Below are 12,501 nucleotides of genomic sequence, written 5' to 3' on the forward strand. Positions count from 1 at the left end.
TTATCTGGCGTGTGTTCAAGTGTGATGCATGTAGCAGCAGCTTTCAAGTGTTTAAACCCATTTGGTGGATTATCACCCCGGCGTCTGCCTGTAATGGCATAACCCCTCACGGTATAGAAGGTTAGGGTTATTTTCCCCCCCATTTTCATTTTCAACCCTTCGAGTGTTTTGCCTTTAATTTTATGACCACAGTCGACCTATTGATGCTTTTACATTACTTTTTAAATGGTTTAATTCTTCAAATAGGTTAAGCTATATTAAAGGTCGGTATGCTATGGAATTCCCCTACTTGTATATCAACGATGGGTTTGGTTATGAGTGACTGTTTTATTAAGCCACTGAAATTGTTGATGCTTTACCTAATAACATAATGTTTCATCATTCATATCCATAATAATCAATTTGTTAACAGTTGACTTCTAACAGTAGAAATATATATTTCTATTATATTTGAATGTATGATTAAATGCCCTAAATTATGCATAATTGGTGCATAAATGTCAATTACTGTAACTTGTGATTTGTTATTCTGTATTGAATGAACTGGTCCAACATAATAAAATGTACAATGTTCTAGCAATAAGTTTGCTTTAATTAAGTAAAGAACTTTAGCCATACATTGGCCTACCATAATCCTGGTTGTTTACAGCACTACTAAAAAGATCCCGGTACCTAGGTGGCTGAAAATGGTTTAAAACACAATACAGTGCATTACAATACAATATTCCGGGAGTTAGCTTTAAGAAAAAAAACTTGAATCAGACCTTGGGCTACAGTAACCCAGTGTTTACCTGTTTACAGCACTACTGAAAACAGTTCAAAACACTCAATACACTGAAAGGAAAAGGACTCATTCACAATCCAAAGATGTGGTCCTGTTCCCTCTTCAAAAGGTTGGTGTGGAATACAGGAGAGCCACTAGGGAAAATAGGCACAGACATTGTACATGACATGATTACAAATGACTGACAAAACCACCACAGGAATGAAACCGAAAGAAACGTAGTTAGAATAATAAGATTTATTTGGAGTGTTTCCCAAATGCCACCCTATACCTTATATAGTAAGTGCACTCACTACTTTTGACCAGGACCCATAGGGTTATTGTCAAAAATAGTGCACTATGTAGGAAATAGGGTGCCATTTGGGACAATCCCACATTTGCCCTGCATGGCCAGTCTGAATCAAAAGCCAAGTACTTAATGAGAACCAATTCCCTTCCTGTTCAGACACACAGTCCTATTTACAGTCTTAACCAGCATAGATTTATCATTCCAGTCCAATTCTCATTCTTATGTATCTCCTCTCCTACTACTTGTTGCTACTGGAAAGCAACCTGTCTTACCAGCAACTAGGTCCTACTCGTTACAGCAGACTATTGCAACGAAAACTTGTGTTTCTTATTGGACAAATTCTGGTAATCCCACCCCGTTCCAGTCCATTTTTGGGGTGGAGGGGGGGATTCTGGAGAATACGACCCTAGCTGCACCTCCTCAGCAATGTTGGTCAGTAGATAGGGGTACGGAACAGCAGGGTACGACAAGAGCTGAATTGATGACTAGTGGTGTATCTCAATAGTGTAACATTGCTACAGTGCCTTGCAAAAGTATTCATCCCCCTTGGCGTTTTTCCTATTTTATTGCATTACAACCTGTAATTTAAATGGATTTTTATTTGGATGTCATGTAATGGACATACATAAAATAGTTCAAATTGGTTAAGTGAAATGAAAAAAATTACTTGTTTCAAAAAATTCAATAAAACAAACAACAAAAAGTGGTGCGTGCATATGTATTCAGCCCCTTTGCTATGAAGCCCCTAAATAAGATCTGGTGCACCCAAATACAGTCAGAAGTCACATAATTAGTTAAATAAAGTCCACCTGTGTGCATAGTGTCACATAGTCTGTCACATGATCTCAGTATATAAACACATGTTCTGAAAGACCCCATATTCTGCAACACCACTAAGCAAGGGGTACCATCAAGCAAGTGGAGCACTCCAAACAGGTCAGGGACAAAGTTGTGGAGAAGTACAGATCAGGGTTGGGTTATAAAAAAAAAATCTGAAAATTTGAACATCCTACAGAGCACCATTAAAACCATTATTAAAAAATGGAAACAATATGGCACCACAACAAAACTGCCAAGAGGGGCCTCCCACCAAAACTCACGGACCAGACAAGGAGGGCATTAATCAGAGGCAACAAAGAGACCAGAGATAACCCTGAAGGAGCTGCAAAGCTCCACAGCGGAGATTGGAGTATCTGTCCAAAGGAGCACTTTACACTCCACAGTCCTGGGCTTTACAGAAAAGTGTCCAGAGAAAAACATTGCTTAAATAGAAAAATAAGAAAACATGTTTCGTGTTCGCCAAAAGGCATGTGGGAGACTCCCCAAACACATAGAAGAAGGTACTCTGGTCAGATGAGACTAAAATTGAGCTTTTTGGCCATCAAGGAAACGCTATGTCTGGCGCAAACTCAACATCTCTCATTACCCCGAAACACCATCCCCATAGTGAAGCATGGTGGTGGCAGCATCATGCTGTGGGGATGTTTTTCCCATCGGTAGGGACTGGGAAACTGGTCCGAATTGATGGAATGATGGATGGTGCTAAATACAGGGAAATTATTCAGGGAAACCTGTTTTGAGATTTGAGACTGGGACGGAGGTTCACCTTCCAGCAGGACAATGACCCTAAGCATACTGCTAAAGCAACACTCAAGTGGTTTAAGGGGAAACATTTAAATATCTTGGAATGGCATAGTCAAAGCCCAGAACTCAATCCAATTGAGAATCTGTGGTAGGACTTAACCTCTTCAACCTATGAGGGCGCTATGTCATTATTGGATAAAAAGACGTGCCCGTTTTAAGCGCAATATTTTTTCACGAAAAGATGCTCGATTATGCATGGAATTGACAGCCTTGGAAAGACAAAACTCTGACGTTTCCAAAACTGCAAAGATATTATCTGTGAGTGCCCCAGAACTAATGCTACAGGCGAAACCAAGATGAAGTTTCATACAGGAAATGTCCCAGATTCTGAAGGCGCTGTGTTCCAATGTCTCCTTATATGGCTGTCAATGCGCCAGGAATGAGCCTGCCCTTTGTGTCGTTTCTCCAAGGTGTCTGCAGCATTGTGACGTGTTTGTAGGCATATCATTGGAAGATTGACCATAAGAGACTACATTTACCTGGTGTCCCGCCCGGTGTCCTGTGTCGAAATTATTGCGTAATCTGTAGGTCTATGCGCGTTCCATTTCCTCAGAAGAGAAAGTCAACTGCCACGAAGGATTTTATCGTCGATAGATATGTGAAAAACACCTTGAGGATTGATTCTAAACATCGGTTTGCCATGTTTCTGTCGATATTATGGAGTTAATTTGGAAAAAAGTTTGCGTTTTAATGACTTAATTTTCGGGTTTCTTCTTACCCAAACGTGATGAAGAATGATGAAGAAAACGGACCGATTTGTCAACACAAATAATATTTTTTGTAAAAACGGAACATTTGCTATCTAACTGAGAGTCTCCTCATTGAAAACATCTGAAGTTCTTCAAAGGTAAATGATTTTATTTGAATCCTTTTCTGTTTTTTGTGAAAATGTTGCATGCTGAAAGCCAGGCATAAATCCTATGCTAGGCTATCAATACTGTTACACAAATGCTTGTTTAGCTATGGTTCAAAAGCATATTTTGAAAATCTGAGGTGACAGTGTTGTTAACAAAAGGCTAAGCTTGAGAGCAAATAGATTAATTTAATTTCATTTGCGATTTTCATGAATAGTTAACATTGTGTTATGCTAATGAGCTTGCGGATAGATTTACACAATCCTGGATACAGGTTTTTTTCGTAGCTAAACGTGACGCAGAAAACGGACCGATTTGTCAACACAAATAATATTTTTTGTAAAAACGGAACATTTGCTATCTAACTGAGAGTCTCCTCATTGAAAACATCAGAAGTTCTTCAAAGGTAAATGATTTTATTTGAATCCTTTTCTGGTTTTTGTGAAAATGTTGCCTGCTGAATGCTAACGCTAAATGCTACGCTAAATGCTATGCTAAATGCTACGCTAGCAATCAATACGGTTACACAAATGCTTGTTTTGCAATGGTTGAGAAGCATATTTTGAAAATCTGAGATGACAGTGTTGTTAACAAAAGGCTAAGCTTGAGAGCAAATAGATTAATTTCATTTCATTTGCGATTTTCATGATGGTAATGAGCTTGAGGCTGTAGTCACGATACCGGATCCGGGATGGCTCGACGCAAGAAGTTAAAGATTGCTGTACACCAGCGGAACCCATCCAACTTGAAGGAGCTGGAGCAGTTTTGCCTTGAAAAATGGACAAAAATCCCAGTGGTTAGATGTGCCAAGCTTATAGAGACATACCCCAAAGACTTGCAGCTGTAATTACTGCAAAAGGTGGCTCTACAAAGATTTTACCTGGGGGGCTGAATATTTATGCACACTCCAGTTTTCAGTTTTGTATTATTTCTTGTTTGTTTCACAATAAAAAATATGTTGCATCTTCATAGTGGTAGGCATGTTGTGTAAATCAAATGATACAAATCCCCAAAAAATACATTTTAATTCCAGACTGTGAGGCATCAAAAAAGGAAAAATACTTTCGCAAGCCACTGTACCTCACCTTCTGGAGAGATGAGAGCAAATCCCTGGTATAAAGCATGCAATACATTACTTTCAGCTATGCATGTGTCCTGAAATCAGGGGAAATGCGAAGTGGGTATGTGGAGAGGAAGCCACTTAACACTTTTGAGATGCAGCCTTCTCTCTGGGAGATTCCACAGCCATCGTATGTGACAGAGGCTGTGTCCCAAACCTTACGCTATACCCTACCTAGTGAATTACATTTGAACAGTGCCAAAAGGGCTCTGGTCAAAAGTAGTGCACTATTTTATTGTTAAATGTGACCTACAATGTACATTTCTGCCTAAAAAGACATACCCAAATGTTATTACATACAGTGATTTCGGAAACAATTTAGACCCGTTGACATTTCCCACATTTTGTAACTTTACAACCTTATTCAAAAATGGATTAAATTGTTTTTTCCCCTCATCAATCTACACACAATACCTCATAATAATAATCTTAAAAAAGGGTTTTTAGACATTTTAGAACATTTATTTAAAAAATACAAAAACTGAAATATCACATTTACATAAGTATTCAGACCCTTTCCTCAGTACTTTGTTGAAGCACCTTTGGCAGCGATTACAGCCTTGAGCCTTCTTGGCAACAAGCTTGGCAAACCTGTATTTGAGTTTCTCCCATTCCTCTCTGCAGATTCTCTCAAGCTCTGTCAGGTTAGATGGAGAGCGCTGCTGCACAGCTATTTTCATGTCTCTCCAGAGATGTTCGATCAGGTTTAAGTCCTGGCTTTGGCTGGGCCACTCAAGGACATTCAGACTTGTTCAGAAGCCAATCCTGCATTGTCTTGGCTGTGTTCTTAGGGTCGTTGTCCTATTGGAAGGTGAACCTTCAACCCAGTCTAAGGTCTGAGTGCTCTGGAGCAGGTTTTCATCAAGGATCTCTCTGTACTTTGCTCCATTCATCTTTGCCTCGATCCTTTGCCTTGATGACGTTGTCCCAACAGTGACCGTATGTACATACCCCCACCAGAAGCCATGGATTACAGGCAACATCTGCACTAAGCTAAAGGGTAGAGCTGCCACGTTCAAAGAGCTGGACTTTAACCCTTATGCTTATAAGAAATTCCACTATGTCCTCCGACGAACCATTAAACAAGAAAAGCGTTGATACAAGTCTACGATTGAATCGTACTACACTGGCTCTGACGCTCGTCGGATGTGGCAGGGCTTGCAAACCATTACGGACTGCAAAGGGAAGCATAGCTGAGAGCTGCCTAGTGATACAAGCCTACCAGACGAGCTAAATAACTTCTATGCTCACTTTGAGGCAAGCAACACTGAAGCATGCATGAGAGCATCAGCTGTTCCAGACAACTGTATGATCACGCTCTCCGTAGCCAATGTGAGTAAGACAGTTAAACAAGGTCAACATTCACAAGTGTCTTCACTGACATTTTCAACCTGTCCCTGACTGAGTCTGCAAAACCAACATGTTTCAAGCAGACCACCATAGTCCCTGTGCCCAAGAATACCAAGGTAACCTGCCTAAATGACTGCCGACCTGTAGCACTCATATCTGTAGCCATGGTGCTTCAACGTATCTGTTCTACAACACTACGACCAGAAAGATTCTATAAAGGACAAGGGCGATCTCTGCTGGGCAAACCAGTCTTCCATCTTCGACCCATCTATCGAAGCGCAGCTCAGTGTAAATATATATCTTGCATTTTCCTTTTCCGAATGGGCGGTTATTAGAATGAATAAGATTCTGTATTTATGGTAGCATAGCTTCTTAAGGTCCGATAGAGACCCAATCTCCTTTGCCCCTCTGTCTTCCCACTCTTTCATTCAAACCCAACCCCCTTTATTTGTGTAACCAGCCGTCATATCGGTTTAGTCCACTATGGACTTTTTATTTTATGACATGATTAGTAATTGATGCATGATCCATCCTGTGTATATGTAATTCTGTGTGATTATTTAGGTATATAGTAAATAAATAATTAAGCCAATTTTTGTATTGCTGATTCAACGTGTTAGCCAGGGTTCGTGAAGACAACCAATAATTTGATGACGTTCAGATGAGACTGAATCAGGTGACGATTAATAATTGACTGCAATTGATATAAAAGATCTTCAGATCTTTAAGAGTTTATTCGGAAGACAGCAGCTCTATAAACATTCTTCTGTGTTTATAGAGTAATTGTTGCACGGTTTAATTCAATCACGTAATCAATCAAGTGTTTAGGTAATGGATTTGATAAAATAGCCTGTCATATAATTTAATCTGTCAGAGACACGACAGTGTCCACATCACCATCAAGCTATCATGGTCCAAACACACCAAGTCAGTCGTAAAGAGGACATGATAATGCCTATTCCCCTTCAGAAGATGAAAAATATTTGACTTGGGTCCTCAGATCCTCAAAAAGTTGAGAGCATCCTGACTGGTTGCATCACCACCTGGTATAACAACTACTCAACCTCCGACAGTGATGTAAGGCCCAGTACATCACTGGGGCCAAGCTTCCTGCCACCCAGGACCTCTATACTAGGTGGTGTCAGAGGAAGGCAAAGAAATTCAAAAGGGGTGATGTTATTAATTAACAGTAATTTTGAACCAAATGTGCAAATTGTCCAAACAGATCCTCAAGGTAGTTGGATGACTTTAAATATGTTACTGGACCAAAAACATATGGCTTATTAACCTATACAGTCCAAATAATGATGATCCTCGCTTCTTTGAAAATATATATAAGAATTTATCAACTCTACAAGCAACACTATTATTATGGTGGAAGATTATAATACGGTTTTAAATACCTCTATGGACCATAAAGGAAATCACACTACAAACTGTCACCCTCAGGCACTTAAGGAAATCATGAATGTCATGGATATATTGAAATTAGTGGATATATAGAGGATTAAATACCCTGACCTAGTGAGATATACAGTGGGGGAAAAAGTATTTAGTCAGCCACCGATTGTGCAAGTCCTCCCACTTAAAAAAATGAGAGAGGCCTGTAATTTTCATTATAGGTACACTTCAACTATGACTGACAAAATGAGAAAAAAAATCCAGAAAATCACATTGTAGGATTTTTAATGAATTTATTTGCAAATTATGGTGGAAAATAAGTATTTGGTCAATAACAAAAGTTTATCTCAATACTTTGTTATATACCCTTTGTTGGCAATGACAGAGGTCAAACGTTTTCTGTAAGTCTTCACAAGGTTTTCACACACTGTTGCTGGTATTTTGGCCCATTCCTCCATGCAGATCTCCTCCAGAGCAGCGATGTTTTGGGGCTGTTGCTGGGAAACATGGACGTTCAACTTGAGATCTGGAGACTGGCAAGGCCACTCCAGGACCTTGAAATGCTTCTTACGAAGCCACTCCTTCGTTGCCCGGGCAGTGTGTTTGGGATCATTGTCATGCTGAAAGACCCAGCCACGTTTCATCTTCAATGCCCTTGCTGATGGAAGGAGGTTTTCACTCAAAATCTCACGATACATGGCCCCATTCAATCTTTCCTTTACACGGATCAGTCGTCCTGGTGCCTTTGCAGAAAAACAGCCCCAAAGCATGATGTTTCCACCCCCATGCTTCACAGTAGGCATGGTGTTCTTTGGATGCAACTCAGCATTCTTTGTCCTTCAAACACGACGAGTTGAGTTTTGACCAAAAAGTTATATTTTGGTTTCATCTGACCATATGACATTCTCCCAATCTTCTTCTGGATCATCCAAATGCTCTCTAGCAAACTTCAGATGGGCCTGGACATGTACTGGCTTAAGCAGGGGGACACGTCTGGCACTGCAGGATTTGAGTCCCTGGCGGCATAGTGTGTTACTGATGGTAGGCTTTGTTACTTTGGTCCCAGCTCTCTGCAGGTCATTCACTAGGTCCCTCCTGTGTGGTTCTGGGATTTTTGCTCACCGTTCTTGTGATCATTTTGACCCCACGGGTGAGATCTTGCGTGGAGCCCCAGATCGAGGGAGATTATCAGTGGTCTTGTACTGTATGTCTTTCATTCCCTAATAATTGCTCCCACAGTTGATTTCTTCAACCCAAGCTGCGTACCTATTGCAGATTCAGTTTTCCCAGCCTGGTGCAGGTCTACAATTTTGTTTCTGGTGTCCTTTGACAGCTCTTTGGTCTTGGCCATAGTGGAGTTTGGAGTGTGACTGTTTGAGGTTGTGGACAGGTGTCTTTTATACTGATAACAAGTTCAAACAGGTGCCATTAATACAGGTAACAAGTGGAGGACAGAGGAGCCTCTTAAAGAAGAAGTTACAGGTCTGTGAGAGCCAGAAATCTTGCTTGTTTGTAGGTGACAAAATACTTATTTTCCACCATAATTTGCAAATAAATAAATAAAAAATCCTACAATGTGATTTCTGGATTTATTTTTCTCATTTTGTCTGTCATAGTTGAAGTGTACCTATGATGAAAATGACAGGCCTCTCTCATCTTTTTAAGTGGGAGAACTTGCACAATTGGTGGCTGACTAAATACTTTTTTGCCCCACTGTACATGGCGGAGGCTTAATCAAGCTAGTCGTCTTGATTGCTTTCTTATGTCGTTCTCTCTGACACCAAAAGTCTAAAAAGTGTTGACAGGGGACAGAATGTGGTCAGACCATCACATAATTGGCATATATAGAATTTTTACAGAATTTCCACGTGGGTGAGGATATTGGAAATTTAGAATTTATAACTTTATTTTTCTCACACAACATAGGTTTCATCATATCCCCTCATTATATGGGACACTTTTAAATGTGCCTTTAGAGGCCATGCAATTCAGTACTCATCTATAAAACAAAAGCAATTTAGGTCTTAACCTGTAGTGACACCCCATCCCGTGAACGGGACCGTTGTCATCATCTGACACTAATTAGCATAACGCAACGGACATAAATCTTCCTGGAAAATATTCCTATTCATGAAAATCACAAGAGAAATATATTGGAACACAGCTTAGCCTTTTGTTAATCACCCTGTCATCTCAGATTTTCAAAATATGCTTTACAGCCAACGCTAGACAAGCATTTCTGTAAGTTTATCATAGCCTAGCATAGCATTATGCCTTGCTAGCAGCAGGCAACCTTGTCACGGAAATCAGAAAAGCAATCGAATTAAATCGTTTACCTTTGATGAACTTCAGATGTTTTCACTCACGAGACTCCGGGACAATTCGTTTTTCACTAGGACCGATTGTAATAATGGCTACCTCTGTATTTTACGCGAGAATCTTTCTCGGAGCCACCATGTGACCACTTACGCAATGTGGCTGCCTACAGCTATTCTTCAACAGAAATGGGTAAAACTACGTCACAATGCTGTAGACACCTTGGGGGATACGTAGAAAGCGGGATCTCGTTGATGGTACATTCACAGCTGAATAGGGAGTCATTGGAACGCAGCGCTTTCAAAACCTGGGGCACTTCCGGATTGGATTTTTCTCAGGCTTTCGCCTGCAACATCAGTTCTGTTATACTCACAGACAATATCTTTACAGTTTTGGAAATGTTAGAGTGTTTTCTATCCAAAGCTTATTATATGCATATTCTAGCATCTTTTCCTGACAAAATATCCCGTTTAAAACTGGAACGTTTGTTTTTCCAAAAATGAAAATACTGCCCCCTAACACCAAGATTAAGAGTCCATATAAGTGAAGGACTAACAATACAGATAGATGGCAATAAAAACGGAGGAACATATTCAAGAAAGATCCAGTGTAATATATTATAAAAATGAAGCCAACTGGTTGGAATATGGGAAAAAATGCACCAAATTATTTTTAAATCTTCAACATAGAAAAGATACCAAAAAATGTTTACTGAAACTTGTGTTACAAATGATTTAGTCACTCATGATTGACTGAACAATATTTTGAAAGAGAAAGTAAAGTACTTTAAGCATATGTTTTCGATTCAGTCTCCTCCATCTTCACTAACCGAAGCTAATTGTATCGATTTTTTTCCTATTAATAATGTAAAATTAAAATATGTACAGAAAGACTCATGTGAGGAACTTCTTGATGCCATTAAAGCCTTTAAGTCCAGGAAAACTACAGGACAGTATACCAAACTTTTTTGGACCATTATTAGCATGTTTTAACCACTCCTATATAAATGGTGGATTAACGGACACTCAATGAAAAGGTCTGATTTCATTATTACTGAAACAGGATCCAAGTGGTAAATATAAAGATCCAGTCTATTAAAAAAGTGTAGGCCTCTTACACTTCAGTGTTGTGATGCAAAACGTCCTGCTAAAGGCTTAGCTCATAGAATGAAAAAGGTTTTGTCAGATATTATTCATCCTAATTCTTTACATGGACTATACATTGGAGATAATATAAGACAAGTACTGGAAACAATATAACACTATGAAATATCTGGGAAACCAGGCCTGTTTTCATAGATTCATTTGAAAAGACTTTTGATAAAGTACGACTGGAGTTTATATATAAATGCATGGAATATTTCAATTTTGGAATATCTCATATAAAATGGGTTAAAGTTATGTATAGTAACTCTAGGTGTAAAATAGTAAATAATGGCTACATCTCAGAACTGTCAAGAGGAGTAAAACAATGTTGTCCACTATCGGCATATCTATTTATTATTGCCATTGAAATGTTAGCTGTTAAAATTAGATCCAACAATAATATTAAGGGATTAGAAATCCAGGGCTTAAAAACAAAGGTGTCATTGTACGCTGATGATTCATGTTCTTTTAAATCCACAATTAGAATCCCTCCACAGCCTCATAGAGGATCTAGATACTTTTTCTAACCTCTCTGGATTAAGACCAAATTATGATAAGTGATATTATGATATTATGTATTGGTTCACAAAAAAAATCAACTTTTAAATTACTGTGTAGTTTACCAATAAAATGGTCTGATGGGGATGTGGACATACTCTGTATACATATCGCGAATAAAATAAATTCTCTCACTCCAATACATTTGAATAGAAAGTTAGCAAAAACAGATAAGATCTTGCTACCATGGAAAAGAAAATACCTGTCTATTTGTGTGTTACGGTTTTCTTCCGTCGAAGGAGAGGAGGACCAAAATGCAGCATGGTTATCTTCATACATCTTTAATAAAGATAATTACGATGCAATACAAAACAATAAACAGCCAGGACATTGAAAATGGGTCGTGGATGGGTATTCCAGCATGACAATGACCCAAAACACACGGCCAAGGAAACAAAGGAGTGGCTCAAGAAGAAGCACATTAAGGTCGTGGAGTGGCCTAGCCAGTCTCCAGACCTTAATCCCATAGAAAATCTGTGGAGGGAGCTGAAGGTTCGAGTTGCCAAACGTCAGCCTCGAAACCTTAATGACTTGGAGAAGATCTGCAAAGAGGAGTGGGACAAAATCCCTCCTGAGATGTGTGCAAACCTGGTGGCCAACCGCAAGAAATGTCTGACCTCTGATTGCCAACAACAGTTTTGCCACCAAGTACTAAGTCATGTTTTGCAGAGGGGTCAAATACTTATTTCCCTCATTAATAAAATGCAAATCAATTTATAACATTTTTGACATGTTTTTCTGGATTTTTTTTGTTGTTATTCTGTGTTTTACTGTTCAAATAAACCTACCATTAAAATTATAGACGGATCAATTCTTCGTCAGTGGGCAAACGTACAAAATCAGCAGGGGATCAAATACTTCCCCCTCACTGTATACCACCTATCACACCTTCACAAAAACATGAAAACATGGTGAAAGGCCAACCAGACTTGTGAACATAATCCCTAGCTGTGTATTGTCGCTTTCCATGTTGCCTGTTGTCTGTAGCTTGTGAGGTATGGAAACACATTGCTGCTTTTATGTATTTTGTTTTATTGCTT

The sequence above is a fragment of the Oncorhynchus nerka genome, linkage group LG10 (genome assembly GCF_034236695.1).
Source record: "Oncorhynchus nerka isolate Pitt River linkage group LG10, Oner_Uvic_2.0, whole genome shotgun sequence".
NCBI lineage: Eukaryota > Metazoa > Chordata > Actinopteri > Salmoniformes > Salmonidae > Oncorhynchus > Oncorhynchus nerka.